General features: G+C 26.0%; 1 protein-coding gene across 1 annotated transcript in view; it reads left to right on the forward strand.

The window, feature by feature from the left end:
- The window catches only part of LOC112692227 (hemicentin-1-like), a 255,112-nt gene that overhangs the window by 179,363 nt on the left and 56,132 nt on the right, over positions 1-19,617 (forward strand). The gene's annotated exons all lie outside the window — the stretch shown is intronic.

The raw sequence follows: 19,617 nt of genomic DNA on the forward strand, positions 1-19,617 counted from the left end.
CTTATGTTATATATTAGAGTATGTTAAAAAAAAATACTTATCAAAATAAAAAGTAACAAATTATAATTTAATGTCGGAAGTATCGTCAACACGGACAGCTTTTACCGATCAAGTTTTCAACATTAATCTCTGTATACTGTTAGGTATTATTTATAGCTACAATATTAAAATTTGTTTCGACTGAATAATTTATAAAAAATTAAAATTAAAGATTTGATGTGAAACTTAATTCTTTTAAAATCAAACTATTATTTGAATTTCCTTAAGTTTATAGCATTGTAATAATTTTATTCAATTTGAAAGTTAATGAGTTTATATTTAAATTATAGAAACGTAAATAAATTATGTTTCTGAGTAATTAGCTCAACCATTGTATAATGATAATAATAATAATAATAAAATTACTCCCAAGATAGCTTTAGGTTTAATGTATGTAAAGTTAACTAAACACTATTACAATTTACAAATTGTTGTCAATGAATTAATCTTGTTGCAAAGACCTGAAAATAATTAATACTAGAATTGTGTTTAATATAATGTGTACTTGTAATTTTGAACATATATATTTATACACACAGAATATATCTTCAATCATAACTTACAGATATAATCCTATTATGAATATAAATAAATAAAAATAAGTACCTATTTTAATCGTTTTTATTATATCTCTATGTGATAAAAAACTTATCGATAAGAGAACCATTGTAGTTGAAAAAAAATCAATACATTTAATTTAAACATCACCAAAGTGTAAACTGCGATTAGTTTCGTTGTTTTGAGTAGACAAAAAAATAAAAAATAAAATAAGTAGTGACTGCTTCAATATTTATAACAATATATTAAATATATTCAACGAACAATAAAATAATAGAAATTTTAATGACCATTTTAATGACGACTATTAATAAACAGGGATATTCAATAGGGATACATTAAATAAAAACATTATGTCTATGTCTTTCAGTAGTGTATCGTAAAATAAATAATTAATAAAGAAAAGCTACTAATAATATTATGTTCTAACGAGAAAAAAAAATTGTGTTAATAATGTCCAAAACGTATTTTGCGGTGCACAAAGTGAGCACTGGTAAAATAAGTATATTAGTGTGAAAAAATATGTTATCAAAATAATATACTTGGAACTGAAAGATCGAAACAGGATCACAATGGTCCCACGTCTCCGTGCTAAGCGTACCCCACAAGCATGGAGGACAATATAGTTTTATTTAACAGAAAATGTTTGCGTTTCAATTAATTTGCAAGGGGGTGAATGGTTTTTTAACGAGCGCACTGGCCATCAAACGGAACTGGATTGAACTGTTTGTGCTCAACTTCGTTCAATCATTATGATTAAATTATGTTTAAAGAAAAAAAAATGTTTTGAAAACAACGGGGAAATGTTTATAATCAGTGTTGAGCCCAGATAACTAAAATTTTATCTAGATAAAGATACAGATGAACTAAAAATATTTTATTTAGATGAAGATAAAGATAATTTAATTATACTTTTATCTTGATAAAGATAATAAAGTTAACTTTTTATCTAGATAAATTCGAAATAAATTTTATATTTATTACCATAATCAATCAGCAATATGGTTGTGATATTTTAAAAATCGACATAGTTACAACAGACTACATACAGTAGAAGTATTTCAGATTTAGTAGGCAACTGTAATAATCAATTAATTGGTACAAATTATTATAATTCAACAACTTGTACAATAACACAATAAATAGTGAACATAATAACCACAGACTATTGATACTACCTATATTTAATAATTATTTTACTGAAATTATAAATAAACAAATTATTATATTAGTAATAATAACATGAAACTATTCAAATGGTTGGATAACAAATCAATGTACATGATATCTTCTTTGCGTTCTCTAAATAATACCCATGCAGTAGAAAGAGAAATAAAAGATGAGAAGGGAGTACTACCGAAATTCCTTGTCCTAATTGGTTACAATATGACGTTTATGAGTACTTACATCATATTTTATGAGGAACTTGTCCATATCAACATTCAACGCAATTTGAAAATTGAAACAATGTTGGTATTTGGTGCAGAAAAGCTTTAACTTAGCAGTTAGCACAATTGCGCTATTTAATAATAACAATTATTTAATTTATTTAATTTTGAAACTAGTTATACCAACTTAAATGTTTAAGCATTAATACAACGTCATTAAATTTGTGAGCATAAATGATATTATATAGAAACGTTCTTAGTATTAACAAAATGCCAAAATATATTGTTAGACAAAGTCACAGTTAATTTCTATAGATAGGTCGATAGGTGTATACACGTTATTATATACTTATTAAATTTTGGAGACTAAAATATTTATTATGTTTCTCCTATTGCATTATTGCTTCGCCATGTACATTGTAATATAAATAGTCTTTTATCGAACAATTCATCGAACTGAGTGGTAATGTCCATGGGACTGCATATAGTACTTTAGACTGGTAGTGCAGTAGCCAGGAGGTATTATATCAGTATCATATTTCATAATATCGTGTTATTTGATTATTTCCATGTTTTATTGGAACAAATATTTTATTTTTAGAACAATAATCGCCAACTATAGCTATTCTTCGGAACAAGTAATAGTAAACACATCAATGATAAATTAAAATAAGTACTCAAATAAACACTATTTTTGATAATATTATTTCATATACCACGAATTATACCGATTAGCGAATAGTGATTACTGTATAAAACAATTATAATAATAACAAACAAATATGTTTACTGTCAAGCACTAGTATGGACAATTTTTGGAAAACTGAAAAATATCTTTACGATCACGAATAATTTATCTAACCATCTAGATGAGTGACTTTTTTAACTCGAATAATTTTTTCAATAATTTTCTACGGTTCATTTTTTATTATCTAAATAAGATAAAGATAATAAACAGTTTTATCTAGATAATCCCAACATTGTTTATAATGTGTTTTCTAAATTACCCGCTTGATAGGATTTCCTATCGATTGATAGCTGGTCTACACGAAACTTTCAATTTATTTCGGCGGAAAAAAACAAAATATATACAAATAAAATAAATACGTTAAAAATAAATCTTTGTTAAACGACTCTACTCTATTATACTTTGCAGTTCAATCAGAATCATAAACCACGCATCCTGCACGCAACGACAATATTAATAACACATTCAAAACAATCCGCATGGTATTCGTAATATTCCGTTGTATAGAGGTTTCGGATAAATATAATATGTTTTTATGTATAGACGTTGACAAGTATAAACGGTCGGAGATGTAATTGTTGTATAATAAAAATGCAAGCACAGCAATCCAACTTCCTTAGCTCATATGTACATAATCTGATAAAATACTTCCCCATTCAATTTTTTTTTTTTTTGTTTAGTCATCGTAGCTCGAAGGCAAAGACTAACGCGTACATTCGTACTGCTTGTCTGTACATACAAATCTTAAATGCATATAATTATAGTATTTCACCAGCTGATAAACATTTATTTATCTTTTTCCCTAACCAAAAACATATTTTAGCCTAAATTATATGGAAAAATCTTTTTATGGACATCTGGATTTTCCATTATTCTTTACTGCGTAGTGCAGCCATATGAATATTTTATACTCGATGTTAATATGAAACGCAGATACAAAAATTAATCTACAAGTTGAGCTTTGATCTAGCTAAAAAATTGTTAATGTTTTTAATTAAATAAAATTAGAAAATAGTACGAACAATATTTCAGCATTCAAATATTTAGTTTTAAAAATTCTATTGTTCATTAATGTTATCAAAATTTTATGGATTCAAAGATTATATGGTATGAAAATTGGATTAATATGATCGTTCTATAGAATTATCAACCACTCAACGTTTGTTTTAACTGTAGGATTACAGTTTACTCCATAATGGATTATAGGTAAATGAAATACAAATATAAAGCAATGTAGCTAAGCTCAATAAAAAAATTGACATTTTTTTTAATTTGATTTTACTTTTATGTATGATTGATGTATAAGATACTGGAAAATGTGCTATTAAAAAAATTAAAATTGAAAACACATTTGAACAACTTAAATAATCAAATTTTAATAATTTCATGTCTTGTAAAACATAAATATTTATTGAATTCAAATCTTCAGCTACATTTTTTTCTATAAAAAAACATTATTGGGGTAGTAATTTTATTTTGATTAATACTAATTTACCAACAATTTCAATATTTACAATATTCTCAAAAATCATAACTGTAAATATTTTAAATTCTTAAATACTCTAAAAAAGTACTCTTAGATAATATATAAATATATGAATATTTTTTTCCATTAAAATATAACAACTATATGATTTATCAAGAATAATAGTATAAAATAACATTTTTTTTTAAAAAAAGACTACCAGTATCGTAAATTAAAATTAAAATATTTGTACTCATTCTACAATTTTTAAATTATAGAGTTTAGGACTTTTCTTAAGTATCATTGAAAAATATTTATTTACTTATATCATATTTCATTCATTTGTGTATTTAAATTTTAAAATTCTTGTGTTTGAGTTAATAGATCAAAATAGTTGTACAATTTATGTAGAAGAACTATTATTTGTATGTCTTTGAATATTATACAAGTATATTGGTTAGTTCTTTCATGATTTCTGAGAAGATATTTACACTCGCTATTCTAAATATATTTGTGAATCATTTGTTCTCCTTTTTAAAATGATCACGGTTGTACCATGATAATTTTTTTTATATAGTAGTCTGTGCTACGTTTGTAACGATGATTAATATAATATAAAACATTGACTGTGTAAATAATTTTCTGTGCAAAATATTTTTGACCCAAAATATGACTGTTTCTTTATAAAACTATCAAACTGTATGTATTGAACGGGACGACAATTTTTTAGATTTTTTTCATCAATTATATAGTTATTAATGAAGATTTAATGATCAAAACTTGTCTGGTTTCGAAGTATAATAGTTAATTCGAATGTTGAGTATGTGAAAATTGTATAAATTAAATCATAAATAGAATATTTTACGAATCTAAAATAGCTTTTATGTCAAAACTTATATTAACTAATTCATTCAAATATATATATAAAATTATAGTATATTGGTATTTTGTATATCAACATAGTTCTTCATTATTTATTAAAAACTGTAAAATATAACTGATTACGATTAGCTAAAAAATATTTTTTTATATACGATTATTACAATTGACTAATGCTGTATTAAATAGTTTTCATTAGTCTTGATTTAGACTTATAGTTAAAGTTTAAAAATTATATATTATCAATGATTAATACATGATTCCAAAAATTATAACAGATATTTAGTCATCATTTTCATTCTTAGTATATCTACTTGAGTAGAAATGTTCGTATTATTGTAACGAAACATTATACTAGACTGTACTAAAGTAGTTTTATTTAACAATAAATATTGAATGTAATATACTGTTTAATCTATATTAAAATTTAACATAAAAGTCTAAGGATATTTTCGATATTTTCGCACGTTTTATTAAACATGTTTTATTGAGAATATATATAAATATTTTTGAAACGCTACAGATTTGTAGTTTAATAATATATATTATTTCTAATTCTTAGTTTAGAAGTCCATATTAAAATGAGAGGTTTTACTTACTGAAATAATTGAATCTTTAAAATATTTTGTTTACTAAACGTTTTTTTATTTAAAATTTTAATGGTTTTGAAAAAGAAACTTAGAACTTAAGTTGATGAGTTTTATTATAAAAATTTTCTTCAATAATAATCAAAATTATATTTAAGTAATAATCTCTCAAACAAGTCGTATGGGTAGATTTGGCAGTTAACTAATACAAATGTTTATAGCTATACCTGTTCATTGAAAATACTATATAGCTAAGAAAAGTCTTTTAAACTTTGTAAACGTAAAATATTTTATAACAATCTAAAAACCTTTGAGTATAACACAAGTTTTAAGATGTTTATGAAAATTAAGATACTAACGGTTTTATAATTTTACAAACTATAATGTACATTATTATTATTTTTATAATTTTTTTATCAATTTATATTTATATATAATCTCCAATCACCCAACAACTCAAATCATCTGTAATATCTTATGACTCATCCTACACTTCCATGCACATACAATTATACCAAAACTACATAGTGTATAATCAGTATTGGGACTTATCTAGATACATTTTTTGTCATCTTATCTTATCTTAAATAACGCTAATTTATCTAATTACTTATCTAAATAACATTTTTACTTATCTAGATAATTATCTGTATTTTTGCCAAGATGAGAGTTATTTTTATTTTTGTACGGACACGAATCCAACAAATCAGAGATCATCAAAATCGGTCCAGCCGTTCTTGAATTATAAATTCTGTAAATAACCTGATTTTCTTTTATACATATAGATTTTGTATTCATAATCATAATTCGTGTATTATTAATAAGTAATTATTATTTCTCGGTATGACATTTTGTTTGTATTTTCATGTCGGGAAAATATTTTTGGTATTTTTAAATTAATTTCTTATTTTTCCATGGAAGTTCCAAATATAGTAGGTATTTGACTTTAATATATATATATGTCATTACTTCACTCTTGGAACCCGTGAAGTCGTAACTACTTATAGAATAATGAAAAATCATCAAATTAATATTATATGGAACACAATATTGTGAACATAAAATAATTTTTTTATGTATTCTGTATTCATCCTGATACGTACAGAGCAATCTACATTTTTTTTTTTTTTTTATGTAACATTTTAGTGATTAATTATCATATTGTAACTATTATATCATATTGAACGTTATATATAAATACTGCTTAATGGTATACTACATTACTACAATAATCATTAAACACCTAGGTACCTATTGATAATACTGATTATAATTGAGTCTTCATAGATATTATTAGAATAAGAAATATTGACCAAAAAATAACATTTTTTGAAAATATCTTTTTTTTTATTTAGATAAAAATGAAATTATCTTTTATCTTTATCTAGATAAATTTTGCATTATCTATTCCTAACATTGTGTATAATATACTTTTAAAATAATTGTGGTTTTATAGATTTGTATTGAGAAAAGCGTGTAGCCATAATAATACATTACTCTTATCCTTACTCTCCCAAGTTAGCCTTAGAGTTCCAACTCGGTTTCCTAGATCATGTTATCCTTTTGTAATTTCTTTCCATCATACTAACTATGGTAAGAACAATTGATCGTATGATGCATTTGGCCAATGAGCACCCTACCTTATTTAATCTATAACATTATATTTAATATGTATTTTGTTAATTATTGATTACTGTAAGTTATCATAATGTGCATTATTTAAGTTATATAAACTGAAATTTTTATTATTTTCTGTTGACATATTTAATATAAATAAAATGTATTTGTACTTTGGGCCTTGTACCCGTTATATAATAATAAAAAAAATCGCATTGATTATAGAGACACTACCATTAAAGTTTTTAAAAACGTTGTATACATGTATTTACTTTGGACATTTAAAACACATTTCCATTGCTACGACAAAAAGCAACAAATGGATTTTTAATTAAATGTCTCACATAAAATCAATGCATAGTAAATTAAAACAAATTTTCTTTAACGTTATTATATCCAACTGAAGACATTTTAATTATATTATACTATTCACAAACATAATGAAAATAAACTGGCCAAAGACTTAAATCAAAAAGACAATCGTAATGAAAAGCAAACCGAAAAAATTCACCATGGTAATTCTGTAAGCTCCTGAATGAAAACTTTATAACAATAATATTATTATTGGTATATAAGATTATATTATAATATTTAATAACTTCACATTATTTTTTATTCAAAATTTAATCATCACAGTTTACACATAAGAATAATTATTCTATTATTCTATTATAATTATAATAATTATTGATTATAATCAATGCCCATATTATTTATATATTTATCTACGTAAAATACGTATCTATGTTAAATTTAATTTTATGCGAATTCATGTAATTCAAAAACATGAATATACGTTGTTGAATTAATTTCTGTCAAATTTAATTTTCATCATCAAATATTTTATATCTTGTTAATTATTTATATTTACTATTAGATTATTCTACCAACTATTATTTTTTATTTTACGAATTAACAAAAGTTAGTGTTTGAAATTTTATATTTTTTTTTCGTTTTAAATATACTTGAAATACAATTGAGCGTGACATAGGTATGATTTATATATAATAATATTAGTAAAACAAATAATACATCGAAGGCTGTTATAATTTATTAACAAACAAAAAATATTTAAAGTGGTTCAAACTTTTGAGTCGTGCAACAACATAATATTAAATGACGTACGATAAGTATAAACGCATACATATATTATTGATAAAGATGAAATGTGAAAAAGGAACATAAAATAACAAATATAATAACAGCATAATAAATAATATTGATTGAATCTTGTAGTATATATTTCAATATTTTATTTTAGAATAATCAATATTAATAATAAGGTCCTCAAAACTGGCTATTGAAAATTTGGATTATAATAATACTCACATATTATAATGGTCAGCTTGGTTGGCATATTATGAAATAGTGAAATATTTTATATAAATTAAAATTCCATAATATCTGATTGACAATAATAGGATTCGTAAGTAAATATTTAAAGAATTGTTCAACGTTTAACTCATTTATGTTTGTCTAAAATACGTTGAGACGCTATACTACTAGATATAATGCATTCCAAAAACGCAGACACACACTTATTGATTTCAAATCATTATATTAAAATATCGCCATTGAATTAGATATAAAATAACGACGATTTATTTGTCGCTAATCAATGAATAACCCGCATACGACATTGCTAAAATAAAATTGGAACTACTATAAAACGTGTACATATACGAAACAACACATAAACATTTGAACGTATCATTGTTAACAACAAACTATATAGAAATAAAACAGCTTTTCACGAGAACAGGACTATATTATTATTGTTAAATCATGTAAAATCAAATTGTAGGACATTAATGATAATATAAATTATAATAAATATGGATCATTGGCAGTGCTCGAATTGGGGGGTGCGCAGGTGGACGGAGCTCCTCTACTTTTTTTTTTTGCGTACCCCAACTGTATTTTTCACCGGAACGGTGGGACGCCACGTTCATCCTAATTGATGTCCAAAATAATTTTTATGTGAATTTCAATTTACGTTAATTGGAAAATGAATTTTACGATTTATAATATCAAAACTATTTTTATAATTAAAGATTATATGGTGGTTATGATAAGGGACAACATCGTCATTTCTGGAAAAATATAAATAGTAATGTCTGTGAATTTAGTGTATTATTTATACTTGTATAAATGTATACATGTACTATGTATACTTTATACATTGTACGGTTTGTTATTAATATTGGCGATCGACAATATCGGCATTTCGGAAAAAAATAAATGCCCGCATCACGACTAATCTTCGGCCGTGGCCCGCAATAAAGAGTAAAAATAGATAAAAACAAAAACCAAATATATGATTATATCATTCGATTCACGAAACTGCCTAGTCGTCTACAATTATGTTAATTATTATTTTATTTTTATTTTCTATTGTAACATGTAGGATGTTGGTATTGCTATCAAAATATATTATAATTGGAATTTAAATATTTGTCAATTGAAAAGTGGTATTCAAAATATATATAAGGTTGGTGGAGGAGGTGGAAGAGGGACAAAGCCCCCCACGGGTCTGTGTCAAATAATTGCGCACGTGGAACGCAGTTTTCAAATCGTTGGACTGAGCTCCTCTACTTAATTTTTCCTAATTCGAGCACTGATCATTGGGATATAATATGACCAAATTAAAAAAAAATAATAATTATTACTCTTAAATTGTTTATTTAATGGTTGGTTTTAGAGTTTTTAAGACTAAAGATATATTGATTTAAATAAATAAATATTTTTTTAAAATAATTCCAAAATGACAGAGCAATTATAAAAAGTCGACAAAACATTGATGCAAACACGACGATATTTATTTATAATGTCTTTTACGAGATACAAAAAACGGTTCGGTATCGAATTTGAACGCTCTCCATGTGTTCACGTGATTGGTTAACTCAACTACGTTTCCGAAACGTATTAACGCCAAAAGCCTGAAGAAGGACGTAATTTATTTTTAAACGCTCTCGACGTTCACGTGAAAGTGATCTGATGAGGCCGTGCGACCGTTTTCCCGAACGCGATGATTGATCGTTCGTTTCAGAGTCAAAAACACCCGCGCCCAGCGTCGTCGTCGTCATCATCGTCTCGACGGAACGCCGACTTCCCAGGCCGTATATCGTCAGTAAAAACATTTGATCCGACAGTTCGCGCACGTGTTTCAGACGATTTCACTCTCGTTTACCTATTCGACTGATTGTCACCGTGCACGTATACATGAACGCCGAAGCCTGTATTTAGTTTCCGCATGAATCGTTGCAGGTGGTCCACATCATTAACCACGTTTTTGTTGATTTCCCTTCAGATTTTTGCTGCAAACAGATGCATCGGGTCTCCGGGTTGCGAAACTCTTATTTTTGCCGCAGAACTCGGTAATGAATTCTGCACCACTGCATTCACTGCTCCACAGAAAATACCTAAAAAATCAATTATGCACCATCATTTTTCTTGACCGCGAACTCGTAACATCGTAACTCAATTTTCCATTTTATTGGAACAATTAATACTTTGTTTTAAGAATGGCAACGACCACCACCACGTGATAAGTTCCTTCCGGCTCCATTTTCGATATATTACAATCAGCAATCATAATATCTCAAGCCTCTTCTTCATTTTTCACTACTCATGACAGAGGTACCATCCAATTGCATCTAAACTAACATATTCTAGCACTAAATGGTGGTTGCATCTAATGAGTGATGGCCGAATGTTATCGTTGTACGGGATGTCTATCTGTTATATAACCAATTAATATTATATACAAATAAATAATAATGTTTTTTATATAATTCGTGTGTTTAAATCAATATTAATGCAATGTACGGAGATGGAGGATGATTATAAATTTAAATTTCAATTAGGAAGCCAGAACGGAGAATGAAATAATGAAGATGAAATAATCCTTAAAAAATTCTAATATATTTACATAATTTATTAATATTGTCACGTGAGCTGAAAATATCGTTTACTCATCATCTTCAGAGTTGTACTCCGATCGTTAACACGATGGCGCACAATGGAAATCGAACTTACACGTCACCACCGAGAAAACTTTTCACGAATACTTCTTTTTCTTCTTCAGGCCTTAATAACTCTCTAAGAGTTTCGACCGCCATCACCAAATTACTCCACTTATCTCGATTCGGTATTCCAAGGTCTTCCATATTCTATTCTATAACATACATTTCGGACATACCATGAATAAATAGATATGTGAGGAGATGAGCAGTGACGTACGGGAAGACATGAACATTAAATGAACTGCGACGTTTAACACTCACCCAATCAGTTCAGTGATTTTTTTCAGAGAGGTAGTCTGGAGTTGTATCCCTCTTGTAGAAAAAATTAATTCACTTTCCGGAGAAATAGTTTTTCGATTTATATTATTTACCAATTCCAATGAATCTGAAAAGTAAATTTAATAGGAATGTCGTGAGACTAACTATGGTACATGGTTGGAAATGTTGAGCGATTGACAGGAGAATAGAATAGAGTGTTTCAAATATGGGAATGCTTAGATGGATAAGTGGAGTGACAATAGAATAAAGACTAAGGAACAAATATGTGAGATATAGTATTGGTGCAGCGTTGATAGTAGACAATATGAGAGAAAATAAACTGAGATGGTTTGGGCATGTGATGAGGCGAGTGGAAACAAAAACAGTAAGAATGGTTATAAAAATTAACTTCAAAGGGAAAAGAGGAAGAGGAAGACCAAAAAGGAGATGGTTGAATATGATTGAGAATGTTATGAGGGTTGTTGGTGTGTACGTAGGGGATATAGAAAATTCAGATGAGTCAAGGTTTAGGATAAGGTTAGCTAACTCCAAATAGTTGGGAGAAGAAGAAAAATTTCAATTATTTACCAATACAATTTTTTTCTTCTACACCCACTTGAAAATGTATGATACCTCTCTAGGCTAAAATATTTGTAATAAATACTGCCCAGATTCACATGCACCGCCATAAACTAAGTATACGTTCCGGTGACATCACAATTGAACTGTCATAACAACGTGTGATTTTTTTTTTTTAATTCGCGAACCACAGAACAATTTTTGTTATACGTCTACGTTCGACTCACGTAATTTTGTTAATGTTCTCGATACGACGTTTGAAATATTTTATTCATAGTAATTTTTAAATCCTCTTTTGCTTTTTCATGTTTAGTGACATATTTCAATGAATTTAAATAAAATTGTCACTCCTGGCGTTCTTACGCTCTGAATACGATACGATATAAATCATTTTGAAAATGTATTATTTCTATATTTTACTGTATCATATGATTATTGTTTCTTTTTTTTACCTAAATGTATAGACATAAATAATATATTTGTATACGATAATATTCATTTTTCATAATAAACCAGTAGATATCATACAATAATTTATAATCTAACGTCTCTTAGTATGTTATTTATTAAATTAATGTTTTCGATCATTAAGTGTAGTTTTTATAATTAATAAGTTATAGATCATATATCAATCAAATAGCGTTCAAATTAAAATAATAAAAAATTCAATTATTAGTTCAAATTCAGTTATTAGTAATTATTTGTTCATAAGCAAACGTATATATGTTTTAAAATGCTTGATTTCTAATCATAATTATCTAGTTTTTTTTTTATATAATGTCACTTTATTTAAATTTATATTAATTTATTTTAAAATAAACATATTTTTATTGATTATCAATTTATAATACACATGAATTGAAAATGTCTGATGTAACATGAAAAGTTTTTTTCTAATTTTTTAATGAAAATTATTAATGGATGATGATTTATTTATGTGACCAGTCAACAATAGGCATGTGATTACATTTTTATACATCACATATTTTATAGTTTAATTTATAGACAACAGTAACTGATAATGATACTAAATTTTCCAATCGATTTGCTTTTGCGTACAGTGGATACATTTAACAGTGGTTTGAAATTAAATTCATATTTGTATTCAAATGGGAAAGTTTAATAATTCGTCATTTATCTTTAAAAATTATCCTGTTAAGTTTGGCTGAAAATAATAAATAAATCTACATACGCTCATTTTTTTCAAATACCTCATATAATTATAAATATTAACTTTATTAAATTATTTCTTTTTTCTTTAGTAGATTTATTTATTTGTTCCGATATAATTTGTGTTCCATTTTTCAACACCACCATGCACTATAATACATTTATATCATGGTTAAATATGTTAAATAAAACATATTTAATTTTTACATAGTTTCCATTTCAAATTGTAAAGATAAAAGCTAAAGTAATCAATCCTAGTAATTAAGAAATTTGAATAAACCTTATATTCTATATATATATATATATATATATTTTCGCCAACTTAATTAAGTTTAATAATATGGTGAATCAAAGAACCCTTTCGGACATTTGGTAACAATCTGTAATTCTCAATGAAATTATAAATTCACAAACAGTTTTTATTTTTTATACACAATTTAAATATAGTATATTATTACGTTTATGAATTAAAACAATGTACTTGAATAATAATATTACTATGACATTATGACACTATAATGAATAAATTATAATAGCTTTATCATTGCGCGATTTTTGCTCTGTACTTATTTTATTAAATATTTATTTATAAGTAGATCTATAAAAAAATAATGCGAATAACACAATCCTGTTATATTAAAAGTGAATTTATTAGAAAAATATAATAAGAATTATTTTCAAAAAACAACAATAAATTACATTTCCAATAATAGCCATATGCAATAAAAAAAAAAAAAAATTTCTAATAATGAAAATAATATAACATATACATCATCTGTAGTCGATGGGTTAACTTGCCCCGTTAAGTGGTCGTTTCATGCTTTTGGTCGCACATAAATTTTATCTCCGTGAAATAATGGTAACGAAGCTAGTAATAACTATTAAAAGAACTTGTGGGCTTAACACAATATTACTTTTAATCTCAATTTTTCTTGTCACTAAAATAAAAAGTGCATTACTCTTTTTTATCTAACAAAACCTATACATTTATGGAATATTTTACAGTATTAAGTAACTTTTATAAAAAATTAAATTATGATCGTAATGTATTAATATTTTATTTTATTTACAACAATAATCAACTAATGTGGCTCACGTTGCTTTGCTTGATGTCATACTTTTATAAAAATAGTCAAATATAATATAAAATATGAAAAAGGAAATTAGTTAAAAATAATCATCATGTATATAAATTATAAAATAAATCTGTAAAGACGATAATTTTAAATCGTTAATAACAATAATAATTATCTTTATCTGATGTTGTTGGAATTAAATATAAATTCCAAAGGAAAGTTAAAAATTGCCTTAACATCAACAACGTGTATAATTAAGGTTATTATTATTCATATTAATTTTAGGTAAGTAATATACGTAATCATTTGTAATACTTAGCTTAAGTACCTCGAGAAAAAAATCTACGAAAATCTCTGACGAATAAGCTATAATAACTATAAAATAATTGTTTTATAAATAGATCATACGCTTTGTTGCAAATTATCTATGTTAAAATCTCTAACTCTTCTACAGATACTACTTTCCAAAGGGTATTTTTTTGTCCTTCAGCTTTGACAAAGTTATGAGTTCAATCACATTTCCCATGCGGAAATTACGTTTTCTACGCCTACATTTTATAAAAATTAATTTGTACAACGTAATTCGAACTTTCGAAAACTCTTCAAAAGAAACTTGTTCTTCATATTGTTGAAGGGTATAAATAATATTTACACAATTTGTATAAAATAATATTTTTAGCTTATAAATCGCTTATAAATGCTTGATGATCCACATATATCATTAGAAATTATGTTCTTAAACACAGAAATTACTATTTAAATTATCCTATATTTAATATTTAAAATTATAATAATTTGCTTAATCTTTTATCACAAAAATAATAAAACGTACTATTAAAAAATACCATCTAAATAATAAGTTATTTCGATCATATTATTCAATAATTACATTAACTAGGTACTAGAGAAAAACAATTAACTTTTATTTTTTCAAACAATCTCTTTTTGTTATCGAGAGGTATACGTATTCGAAAACTTTTTAAATAGAACAAAAAATAACGAAAACGGTAACTAAACTGTAATAAGAAACGGTATGGAGAGTTTTTTTTTTTACTTACAAATTTCGTTCGACTCAGTAGTCATATTTGGAATCTACATGTTTGACAGAATTTTCCTTGCATTTGGTATTTAAGGTGAAATATATATATATATATTGATATTTTCAAACACTGAAATATATACATTTTTATTCAAATTCTTCAATTTATGCAAATGGGTCGACGAAAATAGTTTATACCAATGTTTTTTTTCAGAAAACGTTCAAAAACGAATAACAACATGAAAAAATTTAGAAAACTATTGATCTATAACAAATCAATAGATTAAAACAAATTATAGAAGAACTGTTAGTTGTTCTGAAAGTGTATAAATATTTTAACAATTTTTCCAGAAAATCAATGATAATGACAGGTTAATATAATAACATACAATACATTTCGTTGTTTTTTTTTTCGCCTTTACATGTCTTATATATATATATATTCAAGTGGCTCACTTGTCAATTAACCTTTTAATTTCGGAAATACTGTCCTGTGATAAAATAATTTAATGTAAGTGCAACAAAATGAATAATATTTGTGCCGAATAAGGTACGATGAAACTATTTTGAAAATTATTTACATAAATCTAATATCAGACGTATAATCAATTATTAATAACTTGAAATATTGATTTTTGAATATATAGATACGCCATAATATTGTTAAAATGTATAGCATATATTTGTACGCAGTCACTAGATGTCACTGAATCGTTTACATGCAATTTAATAAAAATAGGGTTTTTGACAATGGAAATGATAAAAACAATATCTATAGTTGAAAATCTGTTTTTAACAAGTTGAACGCAAATTATTACAACGACGTTTAGAAGTTGTGTCTACGTAGGTATTACCAACTTTAGCAATATGATGAAATTTCTTTATATTATAAAATCAATGGTTATTACTACTCAAAGTTTGAATAAGAGCGTTAGAGAAGGATTAATCTAAATATGAGTAAGATACTTTTTATACTATCTCTAGTCTAAATTTAAAATAATTATGTCTAATATTAATAGTTTGATATTAGATTTATGTTAATTTAATTTAATAACATTAAAATTTACAGAAAAAAATATAAACATTAATATTTAAATATTATACAATAGGTAAGTAAACTTTTGAAATTAAAAATATACTTCTTATATTCTATGACAAAGAGAGGGTGATAAAAATAAATGATCATTAAAGAAAAATGTAATGGTATTTCCATTTATGTTGAAAAAACATTTAAAAAATTACATATTTTCGAGATAATACTTAGTTTACGATGGAAAAAAAAATTTCCCTACACAATGTGACTTGTATAATATTACGTACATTACTCACATTACAAGCAATAAAAAGTACAGAATTCTGTACGAGTTCTTTGTAAACTTTTAAAACTGTTTTTTTATAATGCTAATGCGCTTCAATTATTTATTTCTTTAACGTATTATATGATAATACGATAAAAAAAAATTAATTGTAGTTATTGCATTATAAAATTCAACACAAATGCAATATACGATATTTGAAGGCTTTATTCGTAGCCGTATATCATAATTTCTAAATTTTAAAGATGAACGCACAATTAGTATTAATTAAAGTATTTCCTTCTGCGTTATTCAATTTTGATTGTAATCCAAAGGAAAATATTTTCAAACAATAAATATCTCGGGTTATTTATTTTGATGGTGCACAATATCCATATGATTTCACATTCTCATACGACACTAATAAAAAATACCTTTTTATCATATTATATATTTTCATTAATATGTATACACTTTTAAACAATATTACTCTATAACAATAATCAATGTGTAAATATTTTAAAGATATGTCCTGAAATAACATCAGACCTGCCATAAATTAAAATATTATAAGTATAGTTAAATTATAAACATTGTTTAAAAATGAATTGTTTTGTATTATACTTAGCAAAAATACAGTCTCGCATATTAATAATTCAAAGTAGAATATTTTTACTCTATTTGCGTAAAAATAATGAACTTTCATTGTATATCCTATGCACATATATATATTATATATAACCTACGCATAGAATTAATTGGTTTTGAAAGAATGTTTTTATTTTCTGAGAAGCAGTGCTTAAAAAGCTTTATGTACACATATCAATCAATTAAAAGTTTCATCTAGACTCTTGGGATAGGGAATTGGACAAAACAAAAAAGTCCACAGGCCTGATCTTACACAAATGTACTTTCTATCCTAATGTATCTTTGGAAAACATCAAGTTTGAATTTTTACCTCCAAACACAACGTCACTAGTTCAACCTTTAAATATGGGTGTTATCCAAAATGTAAAGGTTAAGTATAGAGAAGCGATGGACAACCGGTAAACCGCGTTACAAATCCGACCAGTGGAAGGTAGATACCAGGACTTTAAATGCATTAATTACATATTTTTAAATAATTAATACGAGTATAATAATTAATGGAAAAATGGAATATTTTGTAATTATATATTTTACAGTTATCTCATAATAAAATGATTTATTTCTCTGCAACTCGTTAATTAATTATTTTAACCTTCCGGACTCCAATCGAAATTACTTGCCAGCCAATAGTATAAAGCAACACTAGTCAATAACATTTTATAAAATTTTAAATACAATTTACTTCAACCACAATCGATAGTATGGATATCGATAAAAAATAATATAATATGCTGCATGCAATTCAATTTATTGAATGCGAATCAGTAATCGACAAATTTGTATGTTTCTTTTATTTATTTCAGTTTATTAAGAGACAACCGCTTTATTGGGACACAATAACATGTAACCAATGTGTTCTAATAAAGCAAAGTCGGCAGTACTAACTTAAAACATCTTAAAATTAAAATTTACGTCTAATTTTATTTTATTTTAGAATATTTACGTCAAAAGTTTAATAATTAAAATATGTTAATACCAATTGTATTCAAATTTTTTGCTATTTATGGAGATATAATTTATTTATTTTGATAAAATCAATTGATTTGTGTTCATTGTGATTTGAAAATTGTGTACACCAAGTCAATAATTTCTTGACCATTGCTTCAGTAACTCTGATGTCACGACTAACGATTTTTATCAGCACTTTAAATGCGTTAGGACTATTAAACAAAGCTTTTCTCATAACTGTTTTTCAAACGCGACGATTTATCATAGCTTTCAAATCCAACAACACTATTCTCCAGTGGTCTACCCGACTTCTGTACCACATAATTTCGTTTTATATTATGTTTAATATATAATAAATAGCCACGTGACCTGATGTACCTAACGTACATATTTTATGTTAGCCCACATAAACCGTAGATTTATAAAAGTGTTATACAGTTATATTTTACAATGGTGCATAAAGCGGTTTATTTTTACTCCGTTGTGGTCAAGGTAATACAACGTCTTATCGTTGTGCTTTCGGTACTATTTCATACTTTGCGCAGCACGAATTTTATATACAACCAGCTGTCTCGTCCTTGACAAAAGTACTAATTGTATGTCCCTTTCCTTTCCGGAATACGATTAAAAGGAAAATAATTACAAAGCCCGTTAATTTCATGCCACTCATAAACTCGTACCCTCGCTTGCTTATCGCCACCACGAACAAATCTATGATCTTAGCTCGCGTTTTATATATATTACGTTAATCTTGTCATCGTGAGCGTTATATATTATGTATTCAACGGTACTATTAGACCGAAATGTGTTCTTGGCCGTAATTAACGATAAAACGTTGTGGTATACTCGATAAATAAAATACCATTAAGTGATTGACTTAAAAAAATAATAATTTAAATAAAATATTCATACTACTTTATGTACATCACAATTCGTTTGTTGCCACTGATATGAATCAAACCGCTACGAAAACTTATGCCTTTGATTAACCGTATTTTTGTACAATTGTACAATCTGTAAAGTAAGGTTTACAATAAACAAGTGAAGAAAGAATTAATACAGAAAATACAAAATAATGGATAATGTAACAAACAATAAGTTAAGTTAAATCACAATTATTTACATCAGTTCAGAACAGGGGGACTTGGGTGAAAAGGCCATCCATTGATGGAACTTCTTGAATTAACCGTATTTAAAATAAAAGCTGCAAGCCAATTTTCATCGAAAAACACAAATTAACGATTGCACGTAATACATGCGATGACGGTGAAAAGTAATAAAATACGAGACATAATCTT

This window comes from Sipha flava, unplaced genomic scaffold, assembly GCF_003268045.1.
Source record: "Sipha flava isolate LNK unplaced genomic scaffold, YSA_version1 71_pilon_pilon, whole genome shotgun sequence".
Lineage (NCBI taxonomy): Eukaryota > Metazoa > Arthropoda > Insecta > Hemiptera > Aphididae > Sipha > Sipha flava.